Genomic DNA, 15,482 nt, shown 5'->3' with positions numbered 1-15,482 from the left:
GGGATCGAGATCATCCAAGCCTAGTGTTGCATTATGGTGTGTGTGATATTATTTGATACTAAAATATGGTATGTGAGTATATGTGGCTATGTGTACTATTGTATTATAAGGTGATTATAAATTGCGTGCATATAGGCCTAAGTGCCATTTGTGTTTAATTTTGAGTTGTAAATAGGTTGAGTTGATGAGAATATATTATAATAAGGTTATTATTATTTATGTAGGATCTCGAGACGAGGGTAAACTTGCCATAAAGGTCGAGTAAAGCTTCCAGTTGCTCCTTCCAGCCAGACCAGTCTTTCTCAAGGCAAGTGATTCAACCTATTTTTCGTTTACACTGCAAATATGTGATAATTAGTTCATATATATTGATGTGAGTATCCTGAGTTATCTTGATATAATTGAACCAAGCGATTCTTAAATCTATCTTCGTATTATATAGAAATGCCATGAACCCTCAAGTACATATTGAAAGTAGATCAAAAGTCGTATCACGCTAGTATATCAAAGTAATTGGAATGCCAGGGTAAAATAAAGATTTGATATAATACTTGATTGATCCTCTTGATTAACATGCTATTGATTCCTAAAATATTGAAATCTCACCCTGATGTTTTAACCCCAATAGAAACTTTACCTTGATACCTAAAAGCCAGATATTCTTCAAAGTTGTTCTTAATTGATTGATAACCCTTTTTCTTACCCTAAAGTTCGACAATCCTGATATACCTTGAGCTAAAGATCATTTTCTTCATACCTTAACACCCCTAGTATTCATGAAGCTTATCTTCTTGATGTTCTAGTACTTGTACCTTGTCGAAAACCATTGTTTTAAGCCTAGTTTGGCATTACTCTTTCTTATTATCCAATAACCTTGCTAAATTTCCTTGTCAAAGTTCTCGTATGTGGAAACCTTTCAATTACCCTAATATAGTAAAGTCTAATGGATCATGGCCCTGAAATTTGGTGACATATTTCCAGTGTTTCAAAGTTGATCTAAAATCCCTTGATAAAAATGTTTACTACTTAAGAGATTTTATTATAATCGGCATCAGTTTTTGAAATGATTAAAATGTGGATTTTCAGTCCCAAAGGGGGATAAATGTTTTCCTTGAATAGTGGATCTGGACTGAGACGCGAGTCATTTCCATACTTATATTGTAGGCTTAAAAGTTTCCTAGGGATCCCATTAATGTTTTAGAACCCAGCGAGGTTCGGGATTACTTCGCGGCTGATCACCGGTTGTAATCCGTAGCGTCATAAAATGATTTTGATTAAGTTATGATTTTGTAAATGTTTTGATTCAAGCAAATGATGCCATCACCCAAAATTTCATCTCTTGTTATTATTAGTTATATCTTCGCATTGTCATTCCTTAATATATATCTTGATTTATGTTTCGTATCATACTGTTTAGCACTTGTTGAGCATTTGGCTCACTCCTTGCTTTAACCCTGATATTACAGCTAGCAGCTATGGTTAAATTCAAGCAGGCAGCACGTAAGACTTGTGACGCCGATGCGTATGTCTGAGCTCAAGTAGAATAAGAGATAGTTTTGTGTGAGGACTCGATATTTAAATCAGTTATAATAAATGGTTGTGTTGGGCTGTTCCAAACCCTAAACTGTAAGATCTTGGATTCGGTTATATTTACTAAAATATTGTAATAGTTATATATTTTGTTTGTCAAGTTGGGGGTGTGACAGGTTTTGGTATCAGAGCTACGGTTTAGAGTCCCTGGACAGCCCAAATAGGTTATAGGACATAAGTATACGTTATAGATAATATGCGAGAGAGTAGGTTAAGTAAATTTATTATTAATACTCCTCTTATTGGTTTGTCAGCAAAGGGCGCATTCCTCGTCATCCTCTGGGTCGGATGACACTATTGCTTTCTCCGTGTATGCTGAGTTGAGGCGCGAGTTTGACATGCTTCAGGGCAAGTATGACCGACTGATAGATCGACTGAAGAACGTGTATCCGGACAGCCGAAACTATGAAGGGAAGCCTAAGGAGCAGATGACAGTGAGACTTGAGACTTTGGTTCAATACGTCAACACTAAGCTTGAGGAAATGCCATCGCACCGAGACCGTACCAGCCAGTATATCATCCAGATGGTGGCGGATGAGCTCCAGAGCATTGTGAAGACGCTTCGAGAGGAGAAGACTACCAAGCCCCATTCCGATGGAGTGGAGCCTTAGTTCTTTCCATTATCTACCTTTCATGTTGTTGTATTATCGGACTTCGTAGAATTCCCATTTGTTTCCTTTAAATAAGCATGTTATTCCTAGAATCAGACTTTATCCTGATCTAGATGTATTGAGACCTCTAGATTTCAATTATTACGCACCTTTGTTCCATTTGCTCTCAACTGTTATTTTACGCCTTTATATGCATCACCATATCTATTTAATTTGAAACTTGACCTCATATGTAAATAAGAATGCCATATGATACCCTCGAATTATTTCATTATTCATACCTGTTTTGATATAACTCTTATTTCAGGATCATGCCACCCAAAAAGAAGAACCCAACAACCACATCCACCACAGATCCAAATATTCTTCGATTACTAGAAACCTTGCAATAGCAAACCAGCGCTATAGCTCAACAACAACTAACTCTTCAACAACAATTTGAAAACCAAGATAACCGTGAACCACATCAACCACCTGATCCACCAATACCACCTCGACAAGTTGTCATTTTTAAGGCTTTTCAGAATGTGAATCCACCTGCATTTCATGATACCACTGATCCAATAATAGCTAACACATGGATTAAAGAGATGGAAAGGGCTTTTAAGTTGGTATAGTTAGGAGACGATCAGAAGACACCATATGCTACTTACTTCTTGAAGGGCGAAGTCATCTATTGGTGGGAATCAGTAAAAGCTATGGAAGCAACTCAGCAAGTTTCTTGGGAAAGATTTAAGAAGTTATTTCTGGAAAAGTATTACCCTCAGTACATGCAGAACCAGATGGAGCTTAAATTTCTTGAATTGAAGCAAGGGAACATGACTGTACTGGAGTATGAGAAGAAGTTCACAGAGTTGTCAAGATTTTTGACAAAGTATACCAGCAGTGAGGAGGAAAAAGCAAAGAGATTTCAACAAGGATTATAGCCTTGGATCAGAGATAGAGTGGCTATGTTTGAGCTTGATACTTATGCAGGAGTAGTACAGAAAGCTGCTCTGATTGAGAACAATGGGATGCAGTCAAGAAAGGAAAGGGATAACAAGAAGAGAAATGTTCCATTTTATGGAGAAAAGTCTGAAGCTGGGAATTCACAAGATCGGAATGTAAAGAGGTTTGGATTTCATAAAGGCGGAAATTTTAAAAAGAAGGGGAATTTGGGCAAAAGACAAGAATCGAAAGGGAACAACCAGACAAGTCAAGGGCAAGTTGGAGAAAACAGATTCCAGAGACCGGAATGCAAGCATTGTGGAAGAAGGCACCCCGGAGTGTGTAATAAGCTGAGCATGACATGCTATAGGTGCAACCAGAAGGGACATTTGGCAAATGAGTGTAAGATGCTGAAGCCATGAGTTACATGTTACAAGTGTGGAAAGACTGGACATATAGCTAGGGAGTGCAAGACAACCGGACCAGTCAAAGCTCTGATGAATGTGGCAAGTACCAGTACAAGCGTGCCAGCCGAGGTATTGGCATTACCTCCACCACCTACAACAAATTCGCAAGCAATAGCAAGGACATTCGATTTGAAAATGAAGGACGCTGTTCAGAACTCTGAGGTGATAGCAAGTACACTTTTACTAAATAATGTCAAAGCTAAAGTATTGATTGATTCGGGAGCAACGAGATCTTTCATATCAGAAACTTTTGTTGATAAACTTCAATGTGATAAAATGATTATGAGCGAGGTATTAAATATGGTAATTGCGAACCAAGAGAAGATTCCTGTGAATCAATTATGTCTGAAGTGTGAGATTGATATTTCGGGGCATAAGTTTTCAGCCGACTTGATACTCTTCAAGTTGGGAGAGTTCGATATAATTTTAGGTATGGATTGGTTAGGGAAGAATAACGCCCAAATTAATTGTAAGACCAAGAAATTGTATTTAAAGACGAAGAGTGGAGAGAAGGTAGTATTTAAGGGACAAAGGCAAGAGCAATTGTTTCTTACAATCGTTCAGGCTAAGAAGCTACTTAGAAAAGGTTGTGAGTCGTTCCTAGCTTATGTAGTGGATTCAGAAAAGGACAACCCCAGCATAGAAGATATTCCCGTAGTTAATGAGTTCCCAGATGTGTTTCCAAACGAACTACCGGGCTTACCGCCAGATCGACAAATCGAGTTTGAGATCAACCTTGCTCCGGGCACAGAACCAGTTTCAAAGGCCCCATATAGGATGGCACCAACAGAAATGAAAGAGTTGGCGAGCCAGTTACAAGAATTATTGGATAAGGGAGTGATACGGCCAAGTACGTCGCCATGGGGAGCACCTGTTCTGTTTGTAAAGAAAGATGGAAGTATGCAGCTATGTATAGATTATCGGGAGTTGAATAAGGTGACGATTAAGAACCGCTACCCGCTACCAAGAATAGATGACCTATTTGACCAGCTGAAAGGAGTAAAGTGCTTTTCAAAGATTGACTTGAGATCAGGATACCATCAATTAAAGATCAAAGAAGAAGATATTCCCAAAACAGCATTCAGGACCAGATACGGACATTATGAATTCTTAGTATTGCCTTTTGGATTGACTAATGTCCCGGTAGTATTTATGGATCTGATGAATCGGGTATTTAAAAAGTATTTGGACAAGTTCGTAGTGGTATTCATTGATGACATCCTTATTTATTCAAAGTCGGAAGAAGAATATAAGCAGCATCTATGGATAGCATTGGAGATACTCCGATAAGAGAAGTTGTATACCAAGTTTTCTAAATGTGAGTTTTGGTTAAAAGAAGTTCAATTCTTGGGACACGTCATTGGAGATGAAGGAGTTAAAGTAGATCCGGCAAAGATTGAGGCGATTATGAGTTGGGAGAGGCCAAAGACACCTACGGAAGTGCGAAGTTTTCTAGGATTGGCAGGGTATTATAGAAGGTTTGTCAAGGATTTTTCGAAAATCGCCACGCCATTGACTAAGTTAACCAGGATGAATCAGAAGTTCGAATGGAGTGCAGAATATGAGGATAACTTTCAAGAGTTGAAACAGATATTGGTAACAGCTCCGGTGTTAGTACTACCAGACGATCAAGGAAATTTTGTGATTTTCAGCGATGCTTCACATAAAGGATTGGGCTGTGTGCTAATGCAACACAATAAGGTGATCGCGTATGCGTCAAGACAGTTAAAACCGCATGAATTGAAGTACCCGACGCATGACTTGGAACTAGCCGCCATAGTGTTCGCACTTTAGATTTGAAGACATTACCTCTACGGAGAAAAGTGTGAAATCTACACGGGTCACAAGAGTTTAAAGTACATTTTCACTTAGAAGGAGCTCAATATGAGGAAAAGGAGATGGTTGGAATTGATCAAAGACTATAATTGATCGATAAATTATCATCTTGGAAAGGTGAACGTTGTAGCCGATGCTTTATGTAGGAAGAAAAGATTGAATATGATAGCAACACCAAAGGAATTGTCTGAAAAGATTAAGAAATTTGGATTAGAACTTTGTGATAATGGAATAGTTGAAGAAGTTTTTCATGCAATGACTTTTTAGCCAACACTAGTGGAAAGGATAAGGAAATGTCAAGAAGAAGTAATGGAGAAAGAGAAGAATCAGCTAACTGGAGAAGAGATTGGCACTCAAAGGGATGAGCAAGGTATACTAAGGTTTTCCTCAAGAATTTGGATTCCACATGTACCTGAATTGAAGAATGAGATCCTACAAGAAGCCCACAATTCAAGATTTTCAATCCACCCAGGGAGCACAAGATGTATCGGGACTTAAAGCAGAACTTTTGGTGGCCAAATATGAAGCGAGACGTGGCAGAATGGGTTGCAAAGTGTTATACTTGTCAGAAAGTGAAGGCAGAACATCAATGACCAAGCGGATTAATTCAGCCCCTAAAGATTCCAGAATGGAAATGGGAAAATATTGCTATGGACTTTATAGTGGGACTATCGCGAACGAAATCCGGACATGACGCTATATGGGTTATAGTTGATCGCCTTACGAAGTCGGCGCATTTCCTTCCAATTAATGAGAAGTCGTCATTGGACAAATTGGTTCATCTGTATGTGCGTAAAATCGTACTAAGGCATGGAGTACCCGTATCGATAGTTTCAGACAGAGATCCCCGATTTAACTCGAGATTCTGGAAGCAATTTCAAGAAAGTCTTGGCACGAAGTTGAACATGAGTACGGCGTACCACCCACAGACTGATGGTCAGAGCGAAAGGACAATTCAAACAATCAAAGACATGTTATGCAGTTGTGCAATCGATTTTGCAGGAAGTTGGGAATGGACAAAAATGTAGATCACTGACAAGTTGGGATGAAATAGGAGAAGGAAGGATTCTAGGCTCGGAATTGGTACAACGGTTGTATAAAATAGTCAAGTTAATTCAGAAAAGGTTGCTTGCTGCTCAAGATAGACAAAGGAAGTATGCGAATCCAGCGCGTAATGTAACACCCCCAAATCCGGGGTCGGGGATCCGGGTTGTCACAAGTTCCATTTCCCTTAATAACACTCAATCTTAATAAACAAACAACTACTGCGTACTATGACCCCACAATACACACACACACACACCACAAGTTATAGTCTCAGAGATGAATATCCAAAAATAACACGTGTCATTTTATTCCATAATTATATGCCATTACACCTTAAAAGGGTTTCTGAATAAATTTACATTTCTTTGCCATTATTACAATTCATAAAGATACATAAGTATGGTACATCAAAAGTTGAAAGCCTAGCCTATTGGTAGTTCATACCTCAGCTACAACGACATCAACACCTATAGAAAACTGCGGAACGTTTCCTATCCGCTCGCGAATTGGGAGCTTTATCCTGTTCATCTTGTCTATCAGATATTGTGTGATGAAAAAAGAAAGCAAGGATGAGCAACAAGCCCGCCGAAATAATATGTATAATGAATAACAATATATGAGCATTCTCATAGCACTCATGAAAGTCTTGGTCAAGAAGAATTGAACCAAGTTGATATCTTAACGCGACCAAGTCGCAAAATATTTAGTATATATATACATATATACTTTTCACAATCTTTGAAATCCTCTGACATGTATAATATACACAGAGTTCCAATATATAACTGTATAAAAATATCGTTGCAAGGTGATCTCATATATCTAACCTTGTCTCAACGTTTTTCTGAAAACCTTTGTCATTCATAAGATAATCATTAACTAGATATAAGTTGAAAAGATGAAGTTACAAGATACTCCAATATACTTATATCTTTTTCTGAATACTACTTGAACTACCACCGTTCGAGGTATAAATAGTTCATCCCATAGATGAAGCTACACGACAAAACTTGTATAGAATCAATCTTTGAAATATCATCAAAATGAAATGAAGTTACGAGATACTTCATTTGATGAAAACATCATTTTGAAAACTTAACCCTGCCAACACTCAACAATCGCCCAGCTGTAGCCTTTCTATCGAAGTGCTCTAGGTAGTGTTGCAGAAATATCCAATTGGATGATGAACTCATTACGGGAGTTTGTCGCGCCAGGAAGACCACTTACGATGATCAGTCGCAGTAGTGCAACCCCACCATTTTCTACATGTAAAGGAGAACTGTCGGATTTACTTGTCAACCGAACCCTGGACTCCTAAGGAATGGACCGTCTTAGCGGAACTTCCGGGCCATTTGGGCCAATAAATAAGGCTGGGCCGGCGCCACTCGACCACTTACGCCACTCCTAGTTCAGATGAAATCCATGACTCTGAAACGTAAAGCTCATCTCCCCTTTCCCCAAGTAGGAACTTGTTGATACGACTCCACCAAGAAGTCGCATCTAGTTGGAAAGAAAAACTCACCGATATTTCCCAGGCGATGCCTGTTAATGGATTAACTTATTCCAAGAATTTTACTTCCCGAGTGTTGGGTAAGTAATCAAAAACTCTTTTATCAAAACAACAACCTTGTTGCGAATATAAGAATACATCACGGAGCCGGATCCCTCAGATTTTTGAGCGAGTATTTAAATCCCCTTCGAAAGGAAGATCTTAAATTTGAAAACGAGTTTTGGGATCCGCTCTAACTTTTAAAATCATTTTGAAGACTCGAAAACATTTTTAAGAATGTTTGGAGTAATGCGGATTTAATAAAATAAATCAGTCCCGATATATTAGAAAATATCTGAATATTATTATTTAAATAATATTCCCACAAGGATAATCCTTATAAAAATAATTGAAGTAGAAGTTTTAAAACTTATACTTGAAATGAATAATAAATAACCAAAGTTATACTTATACGAAAGTACGATCTTTATTTGAATAATCGAAAATAAGTTTGATTATCAAAACATTATTCTTTAATAAAATAAAGAATATTATTTAATAAAAGAAGCGGAGTCATAAGTCCTCGAATGAATATTCAAAATAATATTCATTTAATAAAATAAGCGGAGTCATAAGTACTCGAATGAATATTCAAAATAATATTCATTAAATAAAATAAAGTTATCGAATAAACCTTATTCGATTAATAGTTTTGAAAACTATATCTATATACATATATATATATATATTATACTCGTGAACATCGACTCCCGGTTTAGAAAATGTTCACCTTTGGGTCCCCTATACTAAGGGTATACGCAACTACTACTTATCTCTAACATAGGTATTATACAACTTATAAGCATTTGAATCAACAATTAGATATCAAGATTACGAAACAGGCATGCCTATATACCATATCAGCATGCTCCAATATATCGCAAGATTTTGCTATTAATAATCATGCACTTATCACAAGATAATGCATATACATATATACATCACAACAACAGTATAACAGGTAGAAAACTTGCCTGAGTGTTCCCGGATAGACTTAAGCGTAGAGTGGGTCCGATAACCTATGAACAACAACATAAGTCGGAATTAAACCCCGGTCACTTAAGAAACTAGACTTTAACCAATTGAACCTTAATGTTCGCTTATGGTCACTTCTACGCTTAACGAATCACATAAGTCGTTCGAGTACCCTCGGCTCCACCATTTTTAATAAATTAACCATTAAGAATTTTAAGGCGATTCTTTCGCGAGTACCCTACCAACTGCCTAATCCACTTTAAATAATTGTTTCATACTCCAATTAGTCATTTAAGGGTCTTAACCAAGGTTTCAAAGTAAGGCGAGGGGTAATGGTTCGCTCGCGAAACGCCGTTACTTAAAACGGTCGTTTCTCCTAAACCGTACATCGGATTTAAGCGAACCACATATCTAAAATGAAGCTCGTAACATGAACTATCTAATCATGGCAATGGTCAAAACCTAACAGTGAGTTCACGGGTCCTGATGTTAAGAACAAAAGCAGTCTAAGGTAAATCAGGCATTACGACGGCTATGTTTACGCGATTACCAAATTTGTACAACTCCAATTCAATCCACAATCAATCCCACAATCATTACTACAACCAAACTCCATCCATACTCTACTACAACAGCCCCAACATCTCAAGATTTCCAATTTATACTACTCTCAATCATGAACTAAAAGCTTATACTTGAGTTTCATTAACTCTAAACAAGATTCAATCATCCAAATTGCTACAAACCCAACCAAACTTTAAACACACAAGCATCATGCTTCTAATGAACTATATTAATCAAAACCACTCCTAAATATTCAAAGTAAAACTAGGGTTTGAAGTTTTATACCTTCCTTGAAGCTTTTAATCCATGAAAGATCCTTGGAATGCCCATGGAAGCCTTTATCTATGCTTAAGCTACCTTGACCTTACAAATAAAATCAAGAATTAAAATTTTGTTCTTGAAAGTTACTATTCACCCTAAACTAAAATGATTTGTTTGAGATATAAAACCTTTGATTCAAGCACTCAAACTACTTGCTCTTCTTAGTTATGAAATATAGGATCCAAAGAAACAAACCTCTTGAATTATGATTGAGTGGAGCTTGGGTTTGGAAATTTTTCTTCTTGTTTTTCTTCAAAAAACCGTGAGCAAAGAGATGGGGGGAAGAGAAATGAATGTGTTTGCTTGGTTGCTTTGTTTTTGTTGTTAATTAACCTTTTACCATGGTAAAATTTGTGTGGCTTATAATCAACCAAAATTCCTTCCCATTGTGTCATGCTTATGTCATCCTCTTATGTCATCTTCCCACACGTTTCTTCTTCTTGTTGGTGTGATGACATCATCATCACTAACCTCTTTGATTAACTCCTAATTACTTGGCTAATGATCGCTGATCTGTTATACGGTTCGCTTAACTTTCATTTTCGCTTATCGTTTGAGGGATCATATTCGGGATCTTATTACTTGGGTTCGCTTAACCTTTCTCAATATATTGTATTCCTTTTATGATCCTCTCTTATAATCCTTGAATTTAAATCCTTTTTATCTTGTTACCTTATACTCAATTTTTTCAGTATCTGGTGGATTTTCGGGAAAAATCAAAGTGTTCGAATTTGGATTCTGAAGATCTTTACATACACTTATATACCATATAGAGTACTAATAAGTTGAAATTAAACCAAAGTCGCTTGAGAAACGTGACTTTAACCAATTAGACTCTAACGTTCTCTTATGGTCGCTTATACGCTTAACGATTCACATAAGTCGCTCGAGTACCCTCGGCTCCACCATTTTTAATAAATTAACCATTAAGAATTTTAAGGCGATTCATTCGCGACTACTCTACCAACTTCCTAATCCACTTTACATAATTGTTTCATACTCCAATTAGTCATTTAAGGGCCTTAACCAAGGTTTCAAAGTAAGGCAAGGGGTAATGGTTCGTTCACGAAATGCCGTTACTTAAAACGGTCGTTTCTCTTAAACCGTACATCGGATTCAAGCGAACCACATATCAAAACGAAGCTTATGACATAATCTAACTAAACATGGCAAAGTCACAGATTCAATAGTTAGATCTCTGTCCCGAACACTAAGAACAAGCAGTTGTATGAAATTGGGCATTACGACGACTATGTTTACGCGATTGCCAAGTTTTAAACCACTCCAAACAACCACCACTCAACTCACAACCAACAATACAACCAACCCTCATCCAAACCTTACTACATCAGTCCCCAAACCTCAAGATTTTCCAATTTATACAACCCCACACATGAACTACTAGCTATACTTAAGTTTCATTAACTATAAACAAGATTTCAACATCCAAATCACTACAAATCCAATCCAACAATCCAAACTCTAATCACACAAGCATCATGCTTCTCATTTACTATAACCATCAAAACCATCGTAATACTCAAAGTAAAGTTATGGTTTGGAGGTGTTATATCTTCCTTGGAGTGATTAGAGTAGCTAGGAAGTCTTAGGGATCCTCCTACAAGCTTGATCTTTCCAAAAAAATCAAGAACACAAAGTTAGGTTTTGAAGTTTCTAAAAGACAGATTGAAATAACTGTCAAAATGAGGGTCTTACCATACTTATTTGGACGAGACTTGTGAACAATAGTTGTAGGCCATCTCAATACCTTTCCAAAGAGCTATATAACATACTATTTGAGTGAGTATTGAAGGAGATATGGTAGTTTGAAGTTGCTGCTCTGGTTTTGGCCGAGAGCTTTTGTTCTTGGAAAGCAAAAGTCAACTTCTAATTTGTGTTTTGTGATTTGTTTTGCCTTGGCTTGGTTGCTACCTTTTGTTTGTTAATTAAATTGTTACCATGGTAAAAATTGTGTGGTTCACAATCAACCAACAAATCCTTCCCACTTTGTCATGCTCATGTCATCTGCTTATGTCATCTTGTTACACTTATCTTCCTCTTGTTGGTGTGATGACATCATCGTCCATTAACCTCTTTGATTAACCCCTAATTACTTGGCTAATGACCGCTGATCTGTTATACGGTTCGCTTAACTTTCGTTCTCGTTTATCGTTTGAGGGATCATACCCGGGATCTTATTACATGGGTTCCCCTAAACCTTTCTCAATATTTTATATTCCTTTTATGATCCTCTCTTATAATCCTTGAATTAAATCCTTTTAATCATGTTACCTTATACTCAATTCTTTCGGTATCTGGTGGATTTTCGGGAAAAATCAAAGTGTTCGAATTTGGATTCTGACGATCTTTACATACACTTATATACCATATAGAGTACTAATAAGATCTCAGAATAACAATAAAAGAACCCCTACAAAGTGTGGTATGAAAAGTTTTCTTATTCAGCATAATCAGCAAAATCACTATTCATAAGGGTTACAAAAAGTCCAAAATTTTGGGGTTATTACAGTCTCCCCTCCTTGAAAGGATTCCGTCCCGGAATTAGATAGAAAATGAATAGGGATGCTCTCTTAGCATTGCACTTTCTAAGTCTCAAGTAATTTTTCCCACACAAACTCTGCCTAGTTTGATAACCCTTTTCCTAAGTACTTGTTCCTTTTTGATCTATAACCCTTTCTGGTTGCTCCATATAGGTTACGTCTGGTTGCATGCCTATGCTCTCATATGCCCCTATTTGTCTGGCATCCGAATTATACTTCCTTAACATTGATACGTGGAACACGTTATGAACTTGCTACATGTTCGGGGGTAGGGATAGCTCATATGTTAACTTCCCAATACTTCTTAATATATCCAAGGGTCCAACAATTCGTGGGCTTAGCTTTCCTTTCTTTCCGAACCACATCCATCCTTTCCAAAGGAATACCTACAACAACACTAGGTCCCCTACTTCCTACTCTTTGTCATTTCGTGTCAAATCAACATACTTCGTGTGTCCATCTTGGGCTACTACCAGCCGTCCTCTGATTAGATCTATTATATCCTTGGTCCTTTGGACTACTGCGGGTCCGAGCATCTTGCGCTAGAGCAACTTCATCTTAACATAAGGGAGATCGACATTGTCTTCCCTCAAGGATCTCATAAGGAGATATCTCGATACCTGACATACGATCTATTGTCGTGAGAAAACTCAATCCGTGTTAAGTGATCATTCCAAATTCTTTCAAGTCTATTGCACAGAATTTCATCATAGCTTCTAGCACTATAGCTTTTGCTTCTCAATACCCCTTCTTTTCCAGTTCGTAATCGTTACTATCTTCCGTACAGGATACTATTCTAGATATACCTTTACTCGCTAGAGTTTTATAACCTCTTAATAATCGCGTCAACCTTAGTATCACGGACGCGTTAGAATCGGAATACCACCTTACTTGGTACCACTTCATCTCTAGCTGCCTCCATCTTCGAAAGCTTGGTCCTTCGTATATAAGTAAAAGAATTTATTGAGAGATCACTATGATCATGAACACTTGTTCTATTGCATAGTTAGTACAGAAGGTGGCCAGCCTTTAGTACTTGATAAGCAATTAAACAACATGTGGTATCCTACTAGGCTTCTATCACTCAGATAGATAGTCATTCGGCAATACCTCCCCTTCTGGAAGGGTTGTTCTTCTCAGCTTATATGAAATGAAAAGGAGAGAAAAGAACGAATTGAAGAGAATTGTATATATGTAAAAATATACTGCCACAAAATATCTGGCTTGGAATCTACCTCTGAACTATAGAGGTTTGTCATAGGAGAATAAAACATATATGTATATATATCAACATCAAGTATTATAGCATCACATTTCACATGCCTAAATATTTATGCTATTCTGTCCATCATTCTATGGACCCATGCTCTTGCTCAAGCTCATAAACACTCACCATTGAAATTCCCTTGACAACGAAAATCGAATCTGGGATTTCATTCTAGACATCATCGTTACTAGAATTCTATGCTTGCACTTCAACCTTCCTCGTATAGTAATACGACTCTCTATTGATAAGAAGGAATAAGTATTCAATAGGTAGATAATCTACTTAATTAGTCTATCAGTGATAACTTATACACCACCACGACCCGATTAGTGGTACTCAATCTCAACATCCATTCCAATACAACTCTCACGGTTGTAAGTAATCGACTCATTACTCATAGAATCATTCCTGCATTACTATGGTCCACCGTTGACCTATTGTAGTCGTTCGTTTTCCATGAAGTCTTAATAGCTAACCATACGGAGTCCATACCTGCCTTATCGAATTCTTCTGAGGAGGTATCATAATTACCATTTATGATTCATGAAGAACACTCTAGATCCTGATGTACATACATGACATGAAGCAGATAAAATTGCAGAAGAGTTTCAATCAAAGCAACGATAGCAGGTTAATACCATTATTAACCATATTTCTTTACTGGGAGACATGAAGCTCAAAGGTACATTTAGTCCTTTCGTAACATGCTCCTGGCTTATCTTAAGATAGGACCTTCTAAGATAGAAAGCCCGATCACGGCGATTACATGAATTAAATCTTTACCAAACTACTATTACGGTTGAGTACCGCACAGTCATCAGAAGGAATGTCAATCTTTCACACCATAATACAACCTTCACGGAATTAACCATTATCACTGTATTCCTCTGGCACGAGCGCCGATAATTGTCCTCTTACACTTAAAGTGTTGGCCACCTCTTTGGCCTTTCCTGATAGTAAAATTTCCTTACAATCAATGTCATTTTAACCACCTCCAACTAAATTTTCTACCTCATTTCAATCACTGCTTATGTGAAAATGCTTCTCTTAAGTCCTGGTGAGAAAAAAAAAATCACCATTTTTCCATAAGTCATTGCTTTAGTCTTTAGATGTGAACATTGCCACGACTGACTCTCGATCATACTTAGGACGTCTCTTATCTTGGGTCCTTCTTGTTTTCACCAATCTCGACCCTTATTGGATCGATCTATACTTTCTTATGGTTCAACACGTGCCCCACCTGGCATTATTATAATTACGTTATATTTCCTTCATCAAAATTTCTATTCTTAAGAACTTTGAATATTACCTTTCTCCTTGTAAAACCTCTAAGGTTATCCTTAAATCCTTCATCAGGTACACCTTATGCACAGGGCATATCAAGATACCATTTACTAATACCAGAATCATTGTCTATATACTTCTGAAAAATTTCTCCACTGATCCTTAAAGGTTGTTGTTACCTTAATCCTTTCCAATTCATACTGTCAAAACTCATACTATCCCTATTAAGGGTGAAATGCCAACCTTTATGCATTCCCCTAGGATTCATTTTAAGTTACCGATGTTCTATCCTTAATTCCACCTTTAAAAAGGTGCATGCATCCTTCCATGGATAAATCAAGTCATATATCCCTGATAAGGGTATCTTATTCAATCATTCCCACTTCGATAGTATATGCCTAATTTCACAATAACATTTGTATTTAAAATGAGGTCAATCAATATGGCCTCCAAAAGATAAGAACATTTATCCGCTTTTCTTGC

Source organism: Apium graveolens, chromosome 6, assembly GCF_009905375.1.
Source record: "Apium graveolens cultivar Ventura chromosome 6, ASM990537v1, whole genome shotgun sequence".
Lineage (NCBI taxonomy): Eukaryota > Viridiplantae > Streptophyta > Magnoliopsida > Apiales > Apiaceae > Apium > Apium graveolens.
The sequence above is the reverse complement of the archived record's forward strand: the minus strand, read 5'-3'. Positions refer to the sequence as shown.